We start from the raw sequence: 23,736 nt of genomic DNA, 5'->3' as shown, positions 1-23,736 counted from the left end.
TGGAAAGATACCAGTCTTGATCCATCAGGTGCTGTTCTCCTGGTAGCAAGAATCCCTGCTGAGCAAATAAAATCTCCTTCGGTCCCTAAAGGATGATGGCAGAGGCTTGTGGGAAATGTAGTCTCGCCCTCCAGTGACGTCACGAGCCCAGAAGGACTAAACAGCTGCTCCAAGTTCCTTCTGTACTTGCGGGCCTCCGCTCGCTCTGCCATCTGGGAAATGTAGTTTCCGTCCGCAGTGACGACACCAGCGCAGTACTATGGGATGAGCTTTTCCTCTTTTCTTCTGCGCACGTGCGGCTCCTCCCACACCGCCATCTTTTGCCTGCAAATCCCGGATGTTGCGGTCGCCGGACGCTGCTCCTCAGATCCTGCCCGTGGATTGTGCGTCCTCGAAGGTGGGTGGAGGGTGAAAGAGGAACCCCGCGGGCCTCGGGGGCCCTGGGGAGCGGGACAGTGTCCCGGAACTTGGGGGGCAGAAGCGCCGTGGGCCGGGGGCGGGGCCTGACGTGCGGCGCGAGCGCGGACCTGGGCTGGGCCGGGTCGGGGAGGGGGCTCCCGGGCTGCCCTTTCCAGAAGGCTCCGTCAGAGGACGGCGCTGCCGGGTGTGCAGAAGCCGGTTCCAGATGTCTTAGGACGGGGGCTCAGGTCCAAGGTGGCGACGGGAACGTGGGTGGCGGTGTGTGAAGACAGCGAGCCTGGGAGGTGTGGGGAGGTCACGTTCCAGCTCCGCCATCAGGAACCTGGTACCGACCTATGGGACGTTCACTTCACCATCTGTAACGTGAGCGTGTGGACATTGCTGTGATGCCCCAGATCCCAGAGGTGAATCTGGGATTGTGAGGTATGTGCAGACTGTCACTCTGTGGCTGCTGTGGTCGTGGGTGTCTCGATGTCTCTTCAGGACGTCACGTTTCTGGTCCCTCCCGCCCTGTGCAGTCTGCCTAGCGCTCCTGGTTTGAATTTACAGAAGTTGATACACAACCTTGTTTCCAGGACAGTGATTTCTAGGAAGGAGATTGGGGCACTGGATGTTGGTCACATTTTCTTTGGAGTGAAGGAGGTGTGACAAACTTTTAAGGACGGTGTCCTGTGAATAGGAATCCCACCTGGGGGAACATCATTGTGGCCGGAACCCTCTCAGTACTGCTTCAGGGCAGAGGCAAAAGCGTCCCAGAAAGGTGAAGATGCCAGCTTTGCACAGTCTAAACAATGATTGTGTCTAGTGCTTAGAGCGCACCAGGGTTGGCTGATAATACGTCATTCAATTGGTATCTGAGACTGGATGGTATCAGGTTTGGGCCAAGTTTCAGAAGGGAGAAGTGAATCAGACTGAGAAAGAGAGGCAAGGACCCAGGAGGTGTTACTTATTGAAGAGGGTTTGAAGGTGTTCCGTGGGGTGCAGGAATAACCTGTCACAGCTGAGAGGATCTGTCTATCGTGCTCCCTGAACACACTCCCATTCCTTCAATCTTTCCTCATTGTTCCCAGTATCTGAGCTCTCTCAAACCCAGCCTATGGCCACATTTGGTATCTAGAAATGTGCTGATGATTCTCTATTTTCATTGTTCTTTTCTGGTCATTCAGGTATAGTTTTCCCCATATTTCTACCTTATAAGAAAAGTGAAAATAATTGGATATGAGTAAATGTGACTTGCCCAGGGACACATGATTTGTTGATGTTAGACATCCTGACCTTTTCGCTAGCAGTTTCCATTTTGCCACATTTAAGTCAAAACAAGTGTTTGTTCATTTTTGAGATTATTTTTGTAATGCTGAAGTCAGCTTAGAGCAAACATTGCTTTAACATACATTGCCTTAAACATCTCTATCCTTTTTTAACTCAGTACTTTTTTTAGGTTATGTCACCTCAAATGGTAAATAATGTGTATCCCACTTAATGTCAGTAACCTAGTCTTTAAAATCAGAACTTTTGCAGGTATATTTTGGAGGCAATTTTACATCATTTAAAATAGGAAAATTAGTCTGCACTTCCTTTCTACTAAAAACTAATTTCTTAAATGTAATTAAAATGGTAGTGTGCTTCAAAAAGTTCATGGAAAGATTTCTATTTTCTTTTCATTCTATTTTTCCTCAAACTTTTGAAAGTACGCTGGTACAATGCATTACTTGCTTATAAGAAACACTGTTTTTATATTGTATGTTTTTATTATTTATTTATTTATTTTAAAAGATGACCAGTAAGGGGGTCTTAACCCTTGACTTGGTGGTGTCAGCACCATGCTCTCCGAAGTGAGTGAACCAGCCATCCTTACATAGCGATCTGAACCCTTGGCCTTGGTGTTATCAGCACCACACTCTCCCAAGTGAGCCACGGGCCTGCCCTATGTTGTATGTTTTTAAAATAAACAACTCGTATGTGATATAAAAAACAATACAAAACAAAACTTACAACTTAGTTTACTGATGTGCAAATAATTGTTTTTCATGAGTCCCATAATCTCTATTACGGCTAGAAACTTCACTGAGATACATGTAGTTAACATTCATTGTGATTTTCAAAAATTTTACCTGTGGTTGTGAAAGTATATTGAATGTATTTGACTTGGAATTTAAAACTTTCTCCCCCACATAATTTTGTTAAATATGTTTTGAGTTTGAGGGACTTAGATGTATCATTCAGTATTTGCTATGTAAGAAACAAATCAAACCCGAATTGTTCAAAAAACCCAGCCATCTTATTTTTTTTTTTAAGTTCTATGGATCCACATCTTGGGGTGCATTTAGCTGGGCAGTTCTCATTCTAGAGTTCCGCTGATTACAAATGTGGATATAGTCACCTGGTATCTTGACTAAGGCTGTTTGGTTAAAGATGGCTTCACTTGCATGTACTGTGCTTTGTGCTGACCTTTGGCTGGGACCTGTTTCTCCCCAGCCTTCTTCACAGTATGACTGTGCTTAAGAGGCAAGCACCAATGGCCAGTACTGTTCAAACCTATGTTTGCATGACATTTTCTAATGGGCCAGTGTCCAAAGCAGGTCACATGACAGAGCATACAATATGAGGTCTTGGGTACAGGAAGATCAGTGTACCAGAAGAAATATACATTATGTGTATTTTTTTAACCTATATAATCATGGGCAACATGTGCTGGGTTACAAAGATGCACGCTCTCCAGATATTCAGGTACATAATAAAAGGAAGATGTGTTGTAATGGAAACGCTTTTTTGGAGTCATGTGTGAAGTTAATATATTAATAGGGTAACAGTTAATATAGCCAACCTATTTCTACAACACTAATTTTAGTGAGGTCACAATATTTTTTTCTTTATTTTAACGTATTAAGTTATATGTTTAGGTGATACTAATTCGTGCTAAGTCCGTAGGCTATGTATGTTTTCATTGACCCAAAAATAAACTGTGTGTAATGTACTTGTAGCCGCATCTTTAATGGGGTCCTTGTTTCCCCTTATTGAGGTGTGAAGAACTGTTCTCCCACAGGAAGGCTTTTTGTTTGTCTTTTTCAGCTAATAAGTAGGCAGTTTTGGGAAGGAGAATCTAGAGCCAAGCCACAACAGTTCTCTCCTTAATCCACTCCATTCTCTTTTCTCCCAGCTATGCTGCCAGAGTGTGCTATGGGTTTACAAGAGCAACAAAAGATGAATAAATCTCCGGTGAGTTTTTTGTTTATTTATTACTCACTCTTTTTTTGTTGTATTATGTGAGCTTTATGGCATGCATAAATTAAAATTGAAAAGTACAAATGAGTAAAACTCAACTTGAAAGAAATGTGTATTTGGGCCGGCCCGGTGGCACATGCTGCAGTGCGCCGCTTGGGAAGCGCGACGGCGCTCCCGCCGAGGGTTCGGATCCCACATACAGACCGGTTCCCGCTCACTGGCTGAGCGAGGTGCGGGTGCAGCACTGAGGGTTGCGATCTGTTGCCGGACACGAAAAAAGACAAAAAGGAAAAAAAAAAAAAAAAGAAAGAAATGTGTATTCGTAAGATAAAACTGGCATGTAGATATAGCAGTTTCTAAGACCTCAGAGTCATCTAAGTCAGATAAAAATTTTTCTATGGTCTTTGTGATGTCATGGAAAAAAGACAGAATGGAACCTGAGAAGAGAATCTGCCAAATTCTCTTGGGATGTGAAGACTTGGTGGCACCAAATTCTGCAACACTATCAGTATTAGAAAGTTTTTCACTGCTGGCCTGGAAATAAACATTTCTCACTTTCTGCAGTGGAAATAGTTACCTAGTGATAAGGCACAAGTTGCTCAGGAAGCTTTGTATAAAGTTTCTAAAGTAAATCTAGTTCCAGATGGCTTTGGAAGACTGTACGAGATTCATGGATAAAACCTAGAATGGTAACCTAAATTATAGTGAAATCTAATGACTGTTCTCTAGTCTTTTTCTAACTTGAGTCTTCTGCTACATTTTGAACTACTGTTCATGACATTCTTCTGGAGATTCCTCTGTGTTAGTTTATTAGTTTCTCTCATTACTTCACTGATGATTTTTGCTCTTTTCTCCTGAATTCTTCTACTTTCTTCTTTATAACAGCTTATCAAAGTGCTTCATCCTGGGCCCTGTTCTTCTCATGTGAAATTCTTTCTTACTGATAGAGTCCTCTGTAGTTTGCACTCTTCTTTGTCTCCAGGTTGTACTTCTTCCCTAGTCTATTGATGTTAGGTTGAACTCTGTTGAATGCTTGTTTGTAGCTATTCAAAATGCACCTCAAGGGACTGGTTTGTAAGCTCAGTTTATTTAGATCATGGTGTTTTAACACCAAGGTCAAGGGTTCAGATCTCTGTACCAGCCAGCTGCCAGGAAAAAAAAAACCAAAATATCACGTCAAGGTCAACAATTCTAAAATTAAAACCACTTCCCTTTCTTCTGTTATATGTGTTATCACTACCACCCAACCACTGACACAAGCCACCAAAATGAGATTTCTCCTGGACTCCTCCCTGTTTCTTGGGTCTAATTTGATTTTGTGTAACTTCTGCTACTTTTGTTTGTTTGGTCTTTTCATTTTATTCTAATTTCTATGTACCCTGTCAGTATAGGGGGAGATGTTTGTACTCATAAAGACAGTAACTTTGTTCCACTGGTAATATCATTCTTGTAAAAACCTGAACATTATGTTCACTGGGCTGTGAGGTTCAATCCCTGGTGACCTATGCTGCTAGCCAGCACCTGTGGTGACATCCTTAGGAGTCAATAGGGAGAAAACCTTCAGGAGTTACTTGGACATGTTTGAACAACAGTCAATAAAAAGACATGAAATAATAAAAACAGGATGTACAAATTTTCATAATGTCTACCTTTTGCCTCTATAAATTTACATCAGTGATTCTATGTGTAGTTTTTATTAATATACAGTTAGTTGCTTGTAGTTCAATAAGACTCATCATGTTTTTATACTTTCTTGCAGATTGTATTTTATTCTTCTCCTATTTCAGGTAATTACTTAAAAATGAATGAGAAAAAGGGGTGTGTGTATTAGTCATCAGTATGTTTTTAAAGTAGAACTATAGCTAACAGCTAGTTAAGAACAGAAATTGACAAACCAGTGAACTGAACATTTACATTCACAATTGTAGTTTGAGACCTAATGTAAGTTGTGAAATACTTTCATTCTTTGCTTTGAATCTAATATTCAGTGTGAACCTACACTCTTCATGTTTCAAATCAAAGTACTACCTAAGGTCTCTAATAATTTTTTTGGTGTTCCAGTGATCTGGTATGCAACAAAGTATCACAAAATTTTATGGCTTAAAACAAGAAGGTCTTTTTATTGCATGTCACAATGTTTTGGGTCAGTAAACTGGACAGGGTGGTGTGGATTCTCTGCTATGTAATGTCTGTGCTCTGAGCTAGACAATCTTTAGTGGATGGGAAAACTGAGCAGACATCCAGCCCTCTCTTTGTGGCCATGTTGAACTTCCTCACAGAGTGGCATTCTCAGGGTAGTCAGGTTTGTCTGGCTTCTGCCACAGCAAGTGTTCAAGAGGCCCAGGCAGAAATTGCAAGGACTCTTGTTACCTCCACTAAGATACCAAAGCATCTCTTCCAACGTATTCTCTTAGTCAAGCACATCACTATGACCGGCCTTGATTCAAGGGGAAGGCAATTAGATTCTACCTCTCAGTAAAAGGAATAGCAAGGGGCCGGCCCGGTGGCGCACTGCTGTGGTGCGCCGCTTGGGAAGTGCAGCGGCGCTCCCGCCGAGGGTTCGGATCCCACATACAGGCTGGTTCCCGCTCACTGGCTGAGCGAGGCGCGGGAGCAACACCGAGGGCTGCGATCCCGTTGCCGGTCCCGGTCCGGTGCGGGGGCGACACTGAGGGTTGCGATCCGTTGCCGGACATGGAGAAAAAAAAAAAAAGGAATAGCAAGACTTTGCTGCATTGTTTAATAGACCACAGTTCTCTCTCTGACATAAATTTCTACCACATGCAAAATATACTTTGCCCCTCTCAAGAGCACTAGAAATATTCCAGCATTGTGCAGGTGACAAAAAGCCAAACTAAATAAGCTCCAGTGTCCTGTCATCTTTTTAACACACATCCAGCTTACAGTGAACAGACAGGCATGACCATGTATGCACTTTTCTTCAGACTGCCCCTTGGTGGGAAGGGGCAGCACCCTGCAGGCACTGGTCTGAGTAGTTACTTCTTCCCATCAGGCACCTGCTTTAGTGTTTCGTTAGGGCCCAGTCCTGGTCCCTGGAAAAGATGCTTTGTGCCTCTTCACTGTCCTCTGGGCTCTCACCAATCTCTGTCAATATGTCTTTTCTTTGAATGCCTGGGTTTGCAGTTCACTGACTTTTACCTATTTTTGGTTATTATATGTTGGGGGATCCAACGACCTCTTTTTTTACTTTTTTCTGACTCTGGCATTTTTTTTTTTTTTTTTTTTTAAAGATGACCGGTAAGCGGATCTTAACCCTTAACTTGGTGTTGTCAGCACCACGCTCAGCCAGTGAGCTAACCGGCCATCCCTATATAGGATCCGAACCCGTGGCCTTGGTGTTATCAGCACCTCACTCTCCCGAGTGAGCCATGGGCCGGCCCTTGACTCTGGCCTTTTGATACAGGAAATTATCTGGTGTAGTCACTGCCATAAAAACACGGGTTTCCATTGTGCTAAAATCCATTAGACCAATGCTACCCCCACACATTCTGAGTCAGGTCCTTTGTTCTCTGACCTCCTCTTCTCTCCAAGGTGGCTACTCCCTTAGAAGTTTTATTGTTTACTAGGCACTATCTATGTGTCAGATCCTAAGGTACTTAGAAAGTTAGAAGTATATTTGGTCTTTTACCTTTTTTGGAAAATGATGGATTTGATCTTTGCCATAAAACAGTTTGAAAGTATTTTTCTTGGAAAAATAGTTTTATTTCAAATTCAGCAAGTCCTGGCTCCTTCATATTTTCTGTAAATTCTGCTTGAAAATTGAACATCCTTGTTTTATTTTCTCACTGAGAGAGAGGAGGCCAAGTAGCACTTTTCCCATTGTGCCCAAAAGTCTTCTTTGGCAGACCCTGAGATGGTGAGACACCCTTTCCGTTTTCCATGTTATGGGAGGTGGTAGTGTGGCCCACATCCTTCAGTGTTCCATTTATTTCTCATAATAAATTTGTCTTGAGGATTCTTTTGCTGGTATCAATATTTCCACTTAAGCTTTTCATAATTTGTGTTGCTGTGGTAGATACGTTTTCATTATTTTACTTTTAGCCTGTCTTTGTATTTAAAGTGTAGGTCTCTGGACAACATATTGTTGGGTCTTACTTTCTTATCAAATCTGGCAGTCTTTGTCTTAAGTAGAATATTTAATGCAATCCCATTTAAACTAATTATTGATAAGGTTTAATTTAAGTGTGCCATTTTGCTATTTTCTATTTGTATTTGCCTCATCTGCCTTTTAATCCTCTGCTTTTTATTTTCTAACTTTTTATCAATTATTTAATTTTTAAACAGTATCTTATTTTGGTTCATCTATTGGATTTTAAAATAATTTATTTTTAATTTTGGTAAAAAGCACATAGCATAAAATTTACCATATGAATCATTTCTTAACCTTTATGTAGTTTTAAGTAATTGACACTGTCATGCAGGAGATAACCACAAGTTTTTTATCTCAGAAATTTGAAACTCCATAGCCATTAAATGACAACTCCCAGTTTCCCCTTCTCCCAGCCTCTGGCAACCACCATTCTACTTTGTGTTTCTAAAAATTTGACTCTTATCAGTGGGACCATATACTATTTGTCATTTTGTGAGTGTCTTGTTTCACTTTGCATAATGTCCTCAAGGTTCCATGTTATAGCATATGTTAAGATTTCTTTTCTTCTTAAGGTTGCATATTATTTCTTTGTATGTATATATCACATTTTATTTATCCATTCATTCATGGCTGGATGTTTGGGTTGCTTTCACCTCTTAACTCTGTAATGCTGCTATGAACACAGGTGTGGAAATATCTTTTTGAGATTCTGCTATTAATGATTTTGGATATATACACAAAACTTGGATTTATGAATCCTATGGTAATTCTTTTTTTAATTTTTGGAGAAGTCACTGTACTATTTTTTTTTTTTTTTTAAAGATGACCGGTAAGGGGATCTTAACCCCTTGACTTGGTGCTGTCAGCACCACGCTCAGCCAGTGAGCGAACTGGCCATCCCTATATGGGATCCGAACCCGGGGCCTTGGTGTTATCAGCACCACACTCTCCCGAGTGAGCCACGGGCCGGCCCACACTGTACTATTTTTTTTTTAATAGGGGCTGCATCACTTTTATACTCACATAAAGTGTACAAAGTTTCCAATTTTGCCAGTACTTGTTATTTTCTATTGGGTGTGAAGTGATATTTCATTGTGGTTTTGCATTTCTTTAATGATTAATGATGTTAAGTATCTTTCCATGAGCTTGTTAGAGATTGGTATATCATCTTTGTAGAAATGTCTGTTGAAGCCCTTTGCTTATTTTTTTTTTTTTTGTCTTTTGTCTTTTTCCGTGTCCGGCAACAGATCGCAACCCTCAGTGTTGCCCCCGTACCGGACCGGGGACTGGCAACGGGACTGCAACCCTCGGCGCTGCCCCCGCGCCTCGCTCAGCCAGTGAGCGGGAACCGGTCTGTATGTGGGATCCGAACCCTCGGGCGGGAGCGCCGCCGCGCTTCCCAAGCGGCGCACTTATCCAGTGCGCCACCGGGCCGGCCCCTTTGCTTATTTTTTAATGAGATTATTTTTGTTGTTTGGTTGTAGGCATTTTAAAAATGCATTCTTGATGTTAATTTCTTATGAGGTAGATGACTTTCAACTTTCTTTTCTCTTTTTGGAGTTGCTAATGTAAATAGTATTGTGTTTTAAAAAAAGTTTTACTTGGTCATTGCTGGGGTATAGAAAAGTGATTGACTTTTGTATATTAATGTTGTATCCTGCAAACTTGCTGTTATCAGTAATTAATTCCAGGAGGTTTTATATTTTCTTGCTAGGATATTTTACACAGACAATCATATCATCTGCAACTAACAACAGTTTTATTTCTTTCTTTCCCAATCTGTAAATTTTTTATTTTATTTCCTTGTGTTATTACACTACCCAGTACTTTTAGTGCGATGGTGAAAGAGTGATGAGAGGATACATTCTTGCTTTGTTCCTGATTATCTGGGAAAGCTTTGAGTTTCTCACTATTAAGAATGATGTTAACTTCAGTTTCCTGTAGATAATCTTTATGAAGTTGTGATGTTCCCCTCTATTCCTAGTTTACTGAGAATTTTCATGATGAATGGATACTGTATTTTATCAAATGCTTTTTCTGCATCTATTGATGTGATCATGTGGTTCTTTGTTTTTTCTTGTTAGTATTTTCATGTTATCAATTACATTAATTGATGTTCATATGTTGAATCACCCTTGCCTACCTGGGATAAATACCAGTTGGTCATGGTGCATAATTCTTTCTAGACATTCTTGGTTTAGGTTTGTTAATATTTTATTGAGCTTATTTGCATGTATGTTTGTGAGAGATAACAGTTTGTAGTTTTCCATTCTCATAATATCTTTGTCTGGTTTTGGTACTGAGGTAATCCTGTCCTCATACAATGAGAAGGGAAGTATTTCATCTTCTGTTCTCTGCAATAGATTGTAGGAAGTTGGTATATTTTCTTCCTTCAGTGTTGACTTCAGTTCTCCAGTGAACACATCTGGGCCAGGGGCTTTCTGTTTTGAACATCATTATTTGTTTACTCAGTTTTCATAATAGATAGAGGCCCATTTACTTTGTGTATTTTTGTGTGTGTGAGTTTGGTAAACTGTGTCTTTTAAGGAATTGGTCCATTTCATGTAGGATGTCACATGTGTGCAGAGTTCATAGTATTTATTTGTTTAATGTCCACAGGATCTGTAGTGATGTCCTGTCATTTGTTTCTGATATTAGTAATTTCTTCTATTCATTATCTTTTTAGTTAGCCTGGCTATAGGCTAATCAAATTTATTGATCTTTTTAAAGAATCAGCTTTTTGGATGTTTATTTTTTTTCCAGATTTTCTTTTTCAATTTTATTTCTATCCCAGTTTTTATTTATTTTCTTCTTCTTCCTTTCAATTTAATTAGCTCTTTTTCTCCCCTAGTTTCCAAAGGTGGAAACATAGATTATTGATTTTAGATGTGTTTTTTTTAAAAAGTATGAATTCAGTGCCATAAAAAATTTTGAGAACACTGTTATTTCTGTATCCTACACATTTTGGTGTCATTTTCTCTTTTGTTTTTTATCTGGTGGCTGGCCAGTATGGGAATTGAAATCCTTGACCTTGTCATTACAAGGCTGTGCTCTAACCAAATGAGCTAACTGGTCAGCCCCATTTTCACTTTTACTTATTAAAAATATTTTTAATCTTTCTTGGTTTTTCTTTCTTTCTTTGTTTTTTGCCCATGTATTAGAGCGTATTGTTTAATCCCACTCTATCTGGGGATCTTGTAGTCATAGCTCTGTTATTGACTTCTAGTTTAATTCTTTTGTGGTCCGAGAGCACATGTTGTGTGATTTCTCTTATTTTAATTTTCCTAAAGTGTGTCATATGAATCTGAATATGGTCTTCTTAGTGATTTTGTTTATGTGAGTTTGAGAATATCTATTCTGTTTTTGTTCGAAGAGGTAGTCTGTAGATATCCATTATATCCAGATCATGTTATTGAGTTTAACTATGTCTTTTATGGTTTTCTGTCTGCTGAATTGGTTCATTTTTGATAGAGGGTGTAGAAATCTCCAGTTTTGATGGTGGATTCTTCTGTTTCTCCTTGAAGTTCTATTAGGTTTGGTGTCACATCATTTGATGATCGTTTGTGAGGCATATACACATTAAGAATTGTCCTTTGGGAGAACTAACTCCTATATTATGATGTAATGCCACTTTTTCTTCCTCTCTATTCCATGTTTAAAAATAAAGTATTTCTGAAGATTCTGTAGAATCTTTTTTTTTGTTCTTTTTTTACTTTCAACCTCTTAGGTTCATTCAGTCTGATGTCTTCATATGACATGGAAATTTTGATACTTTTCAAATCTTTATTGTTGGCTTAACTTTCTCTCTTGAATGCTGGAATCATATATCCAATTGCCACTTGGACATTTCCACAGATATTTCAAGTATTATGTATTCAAGCCTGTTTCACTTTTGCTCTTTTTATTTTTGTCCCATTTTTCAAACTTTGCTTTGCAGTTCCAGGACCTAACTAGCTGTGCTTATGTAGATAGCCTGAGAGTAAAAGTGTTCTTTTTAATTTCTGCACAGCAAATTACTACCACATTGTTTCTGCTTTTTCATTCCCTGTTTCTTTTTTATAGTGTTAAGTCTCTCTTCTGTGTGCTTATTTCTCTATGTTGTAGTGTAGTTGGTCTTCTGTCACCGTGTTTTCTTTTTCCCTCTGACTCTCCCTAAAAGCCTTTTCCATTCTCCTTGTAGTGAGTATTAAAATGCGAATAAAGTTATGTACTTACAGGACTACATTATTTGCTCCCTGTGGTTTGGAAAGTTGCAATGTACACCATGGTGTGAACACAAACAATCCTTTGGCACATAGGAAGGAAATTTTGGAATGACTTTTTTAATGTACTTTTAATTCATAAGTAGTTTAAAAAAACGATGACTACATAAAATGTTTTACTATTTGAAATAGGTCCCATATTTAAGTGCAGAACCATTCTATAATCAGTTGCTTCAATATTGTTCTCTTATGCTGCCCAAGATCATTCACTCAGACATGGTGCTGTGTGCAGTTCTATTAATGTGGGGTGTGGGGTGTGTTCTTTGTGTTCTTGTGACTGGACTTTTGCTGTGGCCTCATATTCATGAGACCATGCAGTTCACATGGAAGGGTTTAACATCTTTGGTATTTTAGTGAAGTGCACACTGAATACAAAATAAAACTATATTTTCTATTTCTTTCATATGCCAGTCTATATTGAACTTGTGTTTAAATTTGTTCACCTAACACAGTATTTTCAGGTATGTATTTATACTTATGTCTTCATGCCTGTTTATACTCTCCTTGGAAAAGAAAAATTTTATTCACACTTTTATCACTAGCAACAAGGATATTTCTTAAGGTATAAACTAAGTTTTGTAGTATTATTTTTATTGATTGATAACTTAGTAGAGTACCAGGATATTTGTCCTTTGCTTTTTCTTCCTCCCATTCTATGGAGTACAACAAAGTGGCATCTTATATAAGACACATATGACACATGCACACACAGAGGTGTGAACTCCCAGATTTCTGTTTTGTGACCCAGGAATGTTGAGTTGAGAACAATGTGTCATTCCAGGAGTTGGTATCATTTGAGGATGTGGCTGTGGACTTCACCTGGGAGGAGTGGCAGGACCTGAATGATGCTCAGAGGACTTTGTATAGGGATGTGATGCTGGAGACCTACAGCAACCTGGTGTCACTGAGTGAGTAAAACTCCCCAGTAACTTTCAGGAGAAACAATTTCTTTTTTGTTCATAAATATAGAAACCATTTATAGGGTTTCATGCTATTTTGGTAGATTACATTTCTTGAAAATGTGCTCTCTTTCTCATGAGGTTCAAATTGGCCTCTTTATTGCACAACCTCTGAAGCTGAGCTCTTGCCATTCTTCCAAGGATCAGACTTAGCAGTTTTACAGAGTCCTACATTACTTCCCATTAACAGAACACTGCATTAACAAAGCTGAGATGATTGTCAACTTAGAAGGAGCAGAGCCATGGACAAAGAAGAATACCCAAACTAGATCCTGCACGATTTGTCAGCACATACAGTGTAGAAGCCAAGAAAAGTAAAGATCATTAGATGTTGGCAGTGTTCAGCTGTTTCTAGCAATTTTCCCCCTAAGTCCCATACTTGAGGATGGCTCATCTGCAATCTTGTTTTACATAATCTCCAAGGTGGGGTGTCCCATGTACATCCCAGTATTTTATTTTGCTAAGTCTGTTTTGTATGTACCCCAAATCTAATTCCTACATTTCTCTTTTTGGACATTTATTTTTCCTATTTGCTTTCTTAACATTTTCACTTGTGCTTGTGTCTTCAGTTCTTGTGTACATTTTTTTCATACTGTATCTGTTTGTTTTCTGTTGTTTCTGACAGAATATCTGCAACTGGGTAATTTATAAAGAAAACAATATTTTTCTTACATGTCTGTTCTAGAGACCCACCATTCCAAGTTCAAGGGTTTGCATCTGGTGAGGGCCTTTGTTCTGGTGGGGACTCGTCAGAGAGTCCCAAAGTAGTGCACGATATTACGTAGCAATTCACTGAGAAAATAGGAAAAGAGGTACAGCAATGAGCCTTGTACCACCACATCAAAAATCATGAAGCTGAGGAGAACCTTGCATGGGAGAATGGAAAGGGGTGGTCCTTGACTTTGAGGGAAAACCAGCAGATTCTGGGTGCCAAGACAATGTGAACTAAGGGTTCCATGTTGAGGGGATAAGATTGTTGATTGGGAGTGGAGTTCAAAGTTAGCATTTTTCTGTTTTCTTTGTGGAAATCATTCAGAAAAAAACCAAAATGAGAAATGTGCAGGAGACTCATTGTATGAGAATAGAAGACCTCCGATACTTCACCGCACAAAACAAAAGCTTTCACAAGAAATAAAAAAAGTGGTGGTCCATGTACCAGAAATGGGGAACAGAATACAAGTTGATTTGAGAAGGAGTCAGAAGAACATATTTCAAAGATGGTGGGAACAGCCTTGGATACAGAACCAAATATTTTGGAACAGAAGGGGGTGTTTAGGGTGGAGAAGTGATGTTCCCTTTATTCTAATGGTTTATGAGAAGCAGAGGAAGTCAGGTTAAATGAGAAACTTGGAGGAACCTGTCTTTATCTAGGGTGGAGGAAAGGATATTTTATTCTTTGGAAAACTTCCACATTCCTATAGCCATTTACTAAGGGAGAAGTGTAAAGCATATAAACATAAGTGCAAAATCCTTATCCTCAGCAATGTTTCTGCATATATAATAAAAAGTTGGCTCACTTCTGTACCTGAAAGTAGCTGATGATGGAAAATCTAGCCGTCTTCATTGTGAAAGAATGAGAAAATAGCAGGAGACATCCGTTGTAAAAATGAAACATAGAAAATGGTATAAAGAAATGAAAGGTGCTTAGTTGAAAACTACATGTAGGTAGAAAATAAAAATTCTTATCAAGTATTTACTCATAAATTAAAATTTAAAAATGAACAAAGAAGGAAAGAAAAACATGACATAACATTAGAAAATATATTAGTCCAATATTACATTGTCAGTAAGAATATATTCCTTAAACTCTTGAAACCAACATCCATTATTGATTTTTTAATAAAATCTGTTGTTACTAGGATTGGAAGGCACTTCTGTACCTTTACTTGAACAATCAATGATGTGCTATGTGTTGTTCATTATTAGTTATTTTTTTCTCATTTCAGATGTCCAGATAGATGATGACCTCGAAGAGAGGAACCAAGAAAGTCATGGTAGCTGCTTGCAGCAAATTGTAGTCACCAACAGCAACACATCAGCTGAAGGGAGAGTTGTGTTAGGAAAATCATTTTATTTGAATTCATATCATGTTTTAAATCTGATTATAAATAATGGAAAGTATTCTGGAAAGGGACATGAGTTGTTTTACATATGTCAGAATGCACTTCTTCCTAGAGATCCTGATAAGATGCCTGCTGGAGAGAAACCTGATGACCATCATATAACTGGAAAATTGACCAGACATCATAAGCATCTTAGTCAGCATCTCAGTATTCAAACTGGGAAGCAGCTTTTGGAATACAGTGGAAAAGGGAAATCCTCCAACACAGAGCCAGTAATATTTACACATAAAAAGATTCATATCGATGAGACCACCTGTAAGTATGATGAATATGGGAAAGGCTGTGGTAAGGCAGCTGTCATTGTCCAAGAAATAAGTCAGGTAGAAAGGAAAACTTTCCAATGTGGTATATGTGGGAAAATGTTCTATAAAAAGTCCGAACTCACTGAACATCAGATTATGCACACAGGAGAGAAACACCATAAATATACCGAATGTGAGAAATCTTTTATTAAGAAATTATACCTTACCTCACATCAGAGAACACCTACACAGGAGAAGCTTTATGGTCATAATGAACATGAGAAAATTTTTTGTCAAGAGTCAGACCTTACAATTCATCAGGAAACTCATACAGGAGAAATGTACTATGGAAGTATTAACTGTGGAAAAAGCTTCTGTAAGAATTCACTCAGCCATCCTGAGAGAATTCACACAGGTGAAATACCAGATAGATGTAATGAATATACAAAATCTTTCTGCCATGAGTCTGCACTCACTGTATATCAGAGAGTTCACACAAGTGAGAAACCATGTAAAGAATATAAAAAAACATTTTACAGTAATAAATGTGGTAAAAACTTCCTTGAAAAGTCACACTGCAGCAGTTATCAGAGAATTCGAACAGGTGAGAAACCATGTGAATGTAAGGAATGTGGAAAAACTTTTAACCAAAAGTCCAGCCTCAACATTCATCAGAGAAGTCACACAGGTGAGAAACCATATGAATGCAGAGAATGTGGAAAAACTTTTAACCAAAAGTCACACCTCTGCAGGCATCAGAAAATTCACACAGGTGAGAAACCATATGTATGTAGAGAATGTGGAAAAACTTTTAACCAAAAGTCATGCCTCAGCATTCATCAGAGAAATCACACAGGTGAGAAACCATATATATGTAGAGAATGTGGAAAATCTTTTAACCAAAAGTCATGCCTTGGCAGGCATCAGAAAATTCACACAGGTGAGAAACCAAATGAATGTAAAGACTGCGGGAAAGCTTTTACCTACAAGTCAGACATGAGAAAGCATGAGAGAATTCACACAGGTGAGAAACCATATGAATGCAAAGAATGTGGAAAAGCTTTTAGGGAAAAGTCAAGCCTCAGCATTCATCAGAGAAATCACACAGGTGAGAAACCATATGAATGTAAAGACTGTGGAAAAGCTTTTAACCAGAAGTCACAGCTCAGCATTCATCAGAGAAGTCACACAGGTGAGAAACCATATGCATGTAAAGACTGCGGGAAAGCTTTTACCCACAAGTCAGACATGAGGAAGCATGAGAGAATTCACACAGGTGAGAAACCATATCAATGTAGAGAGTGTGGAAAAACTTTTAACCAAAAGTCATGCCTCAGCATTCATCAGAGAAATCACACAGGTGAGAAACCATATGAATGTATAGAATGTGGAAAAACTTTTAACCAAAAGTCAAACCTCTGCAGGCATCAGAAGATTCACACAGGTGAAAAACCAAATGAATGTAAAGACTGTGGGAAAGCTTTTACCTACAAGTCAGACATGAGGAAGCATGAGAGAATTCACACAGGTGAGAAACCATATGAATGTATAGAATGTGGAAAAACTTTTAACCAAAAGTCATGCCTCAGCATTCATCAGAGAAATCATACAGGTGAGAAACCATATGAATGTATAGAATGTGGAAAAACTTTTAACCAAAAGTCACACCTTAGCAGGCATCAGAGAAGTCACACAGGTGAGAAACCATATGAATGTAAAGACTGTGGAAAAGCTTTTAGGGAAAAGTCAAACCTCAGCATTCATCAGAGAAATCACACAGGTGAGAAACCATATGAATGTAAAGACTGCGGGAAAGCTTTTACCTACAAGTCAGACATCAGGAAGCATGAGAGAAGTCACACAGGTGAGAAACCATAGGAATGTAAAGACTGTGGAGAAGCTTTTAACCAGAACTCACAGCTCAGCATTCATCAGAGAATTCACACAGGTGAGAAACCATACGAATGTAGAGAATGTTGAAAAACGTTTAATCAAAACTCACACCTTAGCAGGCATCAGAGAATTCACATAGGTATGAAACCATATGAGCATTAAGAATGGGAATGCTTTTGGTGAGAAGTCATACTTCAGCATTCATCAGAGAACTCACACAGGTGAAAAACCATATGACTGTAAAGACTGTGGAAAAGCTTTTAACAAAAAGGTAGACCTCAGCATTCATCAGAGAAGTCACACAGGTGAGAAACCATATGAATGTAAAGAATGTGGAAAAGCTTTTAGCAAAAAGTCATATGTCAGCATTCATCAGAACTCACACAGGTGAGAAACCATATTAATGTAAAGAATGTGGAAAAGCCTTTAACAAAAAGTTAGGTCTCAGAAGGCATGAGAGAACTCACACAGATGAGAAACCATATGAATGCCAAGAATGTGGAAAAGCCTTTAGTGAAAAGTCATACCTCAGCAGCCATCAAAGAATTTGCAAAGGTGGGCAACCATGTGAATGTGAAGAATGTGGGAAAACAGTTTGCTGGAACTCACCATAATAGACATGAACAAATTCACACATGGGAAAATCCCAACTAATGTAATGGCTGCGGGAGAAAGTTTTGCCATAAATTATGTCATGTTTCATCAGTGAACTCACATCTAGAAGCAGCCCTATAAATGTACAGCTGTCCCTTGGTATTGGAGAGTGGTTCCAGGAGCCCCTGTTGATGAAAACACTTGCAAATGATGAAGCCCCTTCTATAAATGATGTACTGTTGCAATATTACCTATGAACTTTTTTTCATGTCCTTAACATCTTGAGTCGAATATTTCTGTTGCTGAATACAGAATTCCTTGTAAATAGTTGTTATACTGTGTTTTTTTTTTTTTTAACATGTATTATATATTTTTTTCTTTTCATTTTTATAAGTGGTTGAATCAGCAGATGTGCAGTCCTCAGATGTAGAAGGGGGTCAATAATTGTGAAAACATCTTTCAGCAGTTATAGGGCTGGCCATAGTGTATTGTTGGTTAGAGCATGATGCTGATAACACTGTGGGTCCCTGTACTGGTCAGCCACTGGGGGGGGGGGGGGAGAAAGAAAAGTAAAGTAAAAACCCACACTGCAGCAAGCATGAGATAATTTACACGGGGGAAATTCTGCATGGATTAGACTGGGTATGTATTTTCTAAAAGCACCCTTTTTCTCTTGTACACATGGCTTCAGTCTCAGCCTTTAATTGCGTATGGAACCATGTAATTTAGCTGTATTCAGGGGAGTATGGATACAGGTGATAAACATTACTTCCAGGCCAGGCAATAAAAAAATATGCAATTGTCCCTGATTTCTCATTCTCTGGGACTGAAGGGCAGATGAATCCTAGGATAGAGTCGGGGCCATAGGTGGAGAAATTCACCATAATTTAAGAGACTGAATTGAAGAAATGATAGTTCTTTCCAACTCTATCCCCAAATTCTTTATTCATACTTTATGTAAGAAATGCTTACTGTGGTTTGCCATTTCTTGTGTGATCTCTTTGTGTTACAAGTAGCCCACTCTGCTAACTGACTTTATGAACTTTCTGAGGGAAGTTACCAGTTCTTGAATATGAGAATATTCACACAGGAGAGAAACCTTTTACACCCAAGTCTGCTTATGGGAAGATTCAATTATGAGGAGAAACAATGCAATACATACAGAACACCTTACCAGGCAGGGACTTCTCATTGAACAGTGACAATAAGTTTATCTTCATCAATATATTTAATGTGTCAAAGCTTTCAGCATAACTTTCATTTTTATATATCAGATAATTTGAAATGAAAACTCAATTTATGTAATGTGAATGCAGATTTTCAAATAGAATTGATAAATGTAGGATCAAAACTAAAAAGTTTTGACTAAAAACAGTTAAATATGAGTGGGGATATTGCCTGCCAGGGGACATTTAGCTGTGTCTGAAGACATTTTTGTTGTCATAACTGGAAGTTAGAAGGTCTACTGGAAAGAAGCCAGAGATGCTGCTACACAGCCTGCAATGCACAAAACAGCCCCAAGTATGCTGCACTTATGCATATAAGTATTATTTGTTAAAAATTTATCTTGATAGAAGCCAGCACAAGTATGGATAAGAAATACACATAGGATAATAGTGTGACTTAGATCAGAATTTTTTTATTAGCCTATTCATTGTTATAAATCATACTTATTCTTTATGCCCCTTATCCAATCTCTACCCTTCCCTTTGCTCCCCCTTCTAGTCACTGTAGATTTTTTCTCTCCATGTGATAGATTAACTGGTCCTCTGTCGGTTTGTTGTGTAGATGATCTGTCCAGTACTGAGACAGACGTGATCAAGTCCTCCCCTGTTATAAATCAGATGCTTCTTTTACTCTATAATGTGCTTTGTAGTTTTGTTTGTTTTTGTCTCCACTGGTGCCTCTCCTGTGTCAATGCAGTTGGAAGTCTGGTGTATCATGTGCACAGTGGCTGTGACTACTGCTGTAGAGCGTAGCTGCTTTTGCAGTGGCCATGGCAATTGTGGTGGCTATGTTGGCTACCTGCATGAAAATGGTGTTTTTGGTATGCTCTGTACCTGGTTGTGGCTGGGTTCAGCTTCCCCTGACTCCATGCCTTAGTACCCTGGTGTGGCCCAGGGTGGTGGTGGTGGCTTTCCTAGTTCCAGCTTGGTTCAGCTTTCCCTAGCTCCAGACTTCTGGACCCTGGCAGGGCCCAGACAGTGGCAGCTGCTTGCCTAGTCATGGCTGTGTTCAGCTTCCTCTGACTCTATGCCTCATTATAAGATATTGTGGAGCAGTTGGAGAGGAGAAGGGGGAGGGGAAATAGGGTGGGAAGAGGGGGAATGAGGTGGAGCATGATTGAAGCCTGTGGCCTCCCTCATTCCTTCAAAGGAGGCCAAGGGGCTTCTAGCAGTGGCTGGATTGTCACTGGGCTGGATGCAGATGTCGGGGGGGGGGGGCTCAAGCCCTCGACCCCCAAATGCCCCAGCTCAGGAGTCTGGGGTGCTTCCTACAGCAGCTCACTGGTTGTCACTGGGCTTTTTTCAATGTCCAGGGGATGTGGCTGAGGCCCTTGGCTCCCATTGCCCCAGCTTGGGAGACCAGGGCACTTCCTGTGGTGGCATGATCGTCATCACTGGGCTGGTTATGAATTTGGGGGCAGGGCATGCCTGAAGCCCTTGGCACCCCACAGCCCTGGCTCAGGTTCCCAAGGTGTTTCCTGCAGCATCACAGTGGTCATCACTGTGCTCATGGACATTGGGGGTGGGTGTTGAGACCCTTGTTCCCCCACAGCCCTGTCTGAGGAGCCCAGGGTGCATCCTGCAGTGGCTTGGTTGGATGCAGATGTTGGCGGTCTGTGGCTGAGGCCCTTGGCCCCTCAGTGCCCTTGCTCAGGGGCCCAGGGTGCTTCCTGTGGGGGCTCAGTGGTCATCACTGGCTGGTTGTGGATGTTGGGTGGGCATGGTTGAGGCCCTCAGCCCTCCCACCTCCCTGGCTTGGGAGCCCAGGGGCTTCCAGCCATTCAAGGTTTTATAGGTGTTCTTTGGTGGTGGTAGCTTTTACTAGTAAAGATCAAACTTTGTCTCTGATCTGTGGATATTTTGTTTTTTCTTTCACTTCTGTGTTGGATTACTCACTGTTCCCACCACTAAAATTCTGCACTGTACTTTGTTGTTTTTGGCTTCTAAAATGGAGGAACTTCCCATGGGGACCAGCACTTGAGATCTGTGGTTGAGCTAAATTGCTGCTTTGCTGCTGATTCCCTGGGGAGGGCTTTCTGTGCAGATCATGTTTTAATGGTTGACCTTGTATCTACTTCCTGGTCGACCTCATGAGGTCTGGTTCACCTGGATTGTGTGGAAACTCTGGTCTGGGCCAAAGTCTTTTTCAGCAAACTGCAACCCTAGCAATTCTGTATTCCTGACCAGTCTACACTGAGTGATCCTGTGCTGACTGGAGCAGATCAGCTGTCTATGCTGTGCATCAATGTTCCCCTGGTGGGCCATCTCCCCAGCAGCCCACACTCCAAACCCTTCCCATAGGACAGGCCATGTACTGGTTCCTTTTTGTGACTCAATGGCCTCTTTTTTTTTTTTTTTCCCTTTTTGTCTTTTTTCGTGACCGACAACGGATCGCAACCCTCAGTGTCGCGCCCGTACCGGACCGGGACCGGCAACGGGATCGCAACCCTCGGTGTTGCGCCCGCACCTCGCTCAGCCAGTGAGCGGCCGGTCTGTATGTGGGATCCGAACCCTCGGCGGGAGCGCCGCTGCGCTCCCAAGCGGCGCACTGTAGCAGTGCGCCACCGGGCCGGCCCTCAATGGCCTCTTAGTGGTTACTTTTTTCTGTTGTCTGTGGCTCTTCACTTGTATATGAGTCACCAGAAACCCTGTTAGTGGTCTTGCTGGCCTGGGGACCACTAAGTCCTTCTCCCCTGCCACTTTCAAGCAACTTCATACAAAGGGCACAGCTGTGGCTTTTGACATCTCTCGCTCCGTGTGTTCACAAGCTCCAGCCTTAAAGTGGCTGGGGCTCAAAATGGTGGGAGTGATCTTTTTTTTCTCTCATGGCTTTTCCTGCCTTCATGAACTCCATAGGTCTCCCCTCCTCTTCCCCTGAGCTCTGGCAGCCCCAGCTTGGCTGTCATTGCTTTTTAATGGTTGTAAATGTGTTGATTTGTCAGACAGAGTGATGCTAGAGACCATCTATTCTGCCATCTTGACTGGAAGACTTACCTCAGAATTTTGGATATTAAATGCCACTTCTTTATATATTTTGTTAAATTTACTGCCTAAGGTACTTTGCTTCTTACTGTATTCCTACTCTCCCATTGTAGGAGATTTGTAGGAAATTCGTGTGGCCGTTATTACACAACTCTCTCAAGTAAATGTATTTTTTTGTAATGTTTGAAGCTAGCACAGAGCCAGTCAGTGGGTTGAATAGAAATACTTCCATGAGAATGCACAGATCAGGCACATAACTGTTAAGAGATTAAATCTGCAATCATTTACACTGCTATGAACAGTAGTATTTATCATATTCTATTTAGTGAGTAGTGTCTGGAAGGAAGATGTATCCTTTATTCCTATTCCTCATATTTTTAAATGGGACCACATAATGGATACTATTATGTACCATGTGCTTTGTACTTCAGGAATATCTTGTGTTTATATCTGCAGTGATGGAGTGCTATGTTTGTATCTTCGCACTAAGAGGGGCAACAGAGTAAATCCCAGTTGCACTTGTGTATTGCCTTGTGCATGGTTCTACTTGCACATAGGTCTGCAGACCTAGCAATAGCCCCAGAAACTATTTTCACTGAAGGAGACTCCTGGAGTCTGCAGTAGCCCCTTATCTGTCCTCAGAGCCCTAGGGAGGGGAGGAAACCCAGGCCCCAAGTGCCAAAGACCAGCTCCAGTTGAGTTTGTGGGTCCTTGAAAGAGGGATGAGGAAGCTGGCGAAAATAAAAAACACAGACAGAGACCTCAATGCACCAATATGCATGTTCTCTCTCTCTGGGCTGTCAGTGTGTTCCAGCTGGAGCACAGTAGAGCATGAGACAATGCCTTTTATTTAGATTTTTCTCTGCAGGATTTTTTTGCTTACTATTTTTATTACATCAGCAAGCTTAATAATTCAAAAATGACAGGGGAAGCCAGTTTTTTTTTTCTTCATTAGCACGTCTCAGGTGATTAGCTCATGCTTCCTCCTGTTGGTATCAGGTTATCAGATTGGGGCCATCTTCTCATTGTCCTGAAGTTAACCTGTGACCTTTTCCGGTTGGCAAGCTGTGGTTAATATCTACCCTATTAACAGGGTGGGACTATTGCAGTTGCAAAGTGATAGACAGTACTATCATATGACCTATGTCTATTGCTAAATGTAAGTACAAATTTGCTAAAAGGAACAATGCTAACATTTAAATTCTAATGGGGGTGTAATGATCTTATGTTCTAATGGAATGAACCTACTGTTCATATGGAAAAAACGGTGGATATTTGAGCAGCATTATCATGCACATCTTGAGGTTATGCATTTGCTGTGGCCCTATAATCTTGATCTAAATGTTAAAGTGTCCTTGTGCACAGCACCATCCCTCACAAAACCAGTTACACTCTCTTATTTTTCTAAGATCTAATTTTACAGGCTTAATAATTTCACAGCATATATTTTTATCCCAATACCTGATTCTTAATGATTTACTTAAAACTGGACACCAGCAAGTAAAGGGAATTCTACAGTTTCATTCCCATATACTTAATTTGTCCCAATCATATAATTTCCCATTAATACCAACCATTCTTTTGCCATTAATATATGTTGGTGTGGTCAGTTTATCATAAGGGGATAATTTTTTTTTTTTTTTTTTGTCTTTTGTCTTTTTCCCGTGTCCGGCAACGGATCGCAACCCTCAGTGTTGCCCCC

General features: G+C 40.2%; 1 pseudogene; it reads left to right on the top strand.

Moving 5' to 3' along the window:
* Nucleotides 1-320: 320 nt before the first annotated feature.
* LOC103599976 overlaps nt 321-23,736 on the top strand; it is an 87,706-nt pseudogene continuing 64,290 nt past the window's right edge.

Source organism: Galeopterus variegatus, unplaced genomic scaffold (genome assembly GCF_000696425.1).
Source record: "Galeopterus variegatus unplaced genomic scaffold, G_variegatus-3.0.2 Scaffold3173, whole genome shotgun sequence".
NCBI lineage: Eukaryota > Metazoa > Chordata > Mammalia > Dermoptera > Cynocephalidae > Galeopterus > Galeopterus variegatus.
The sequence above is the reverse complement of the archived record's forward strand: the minus strand, read 5'-3'. Positions and strand labels throughout refer to the sequence as shown.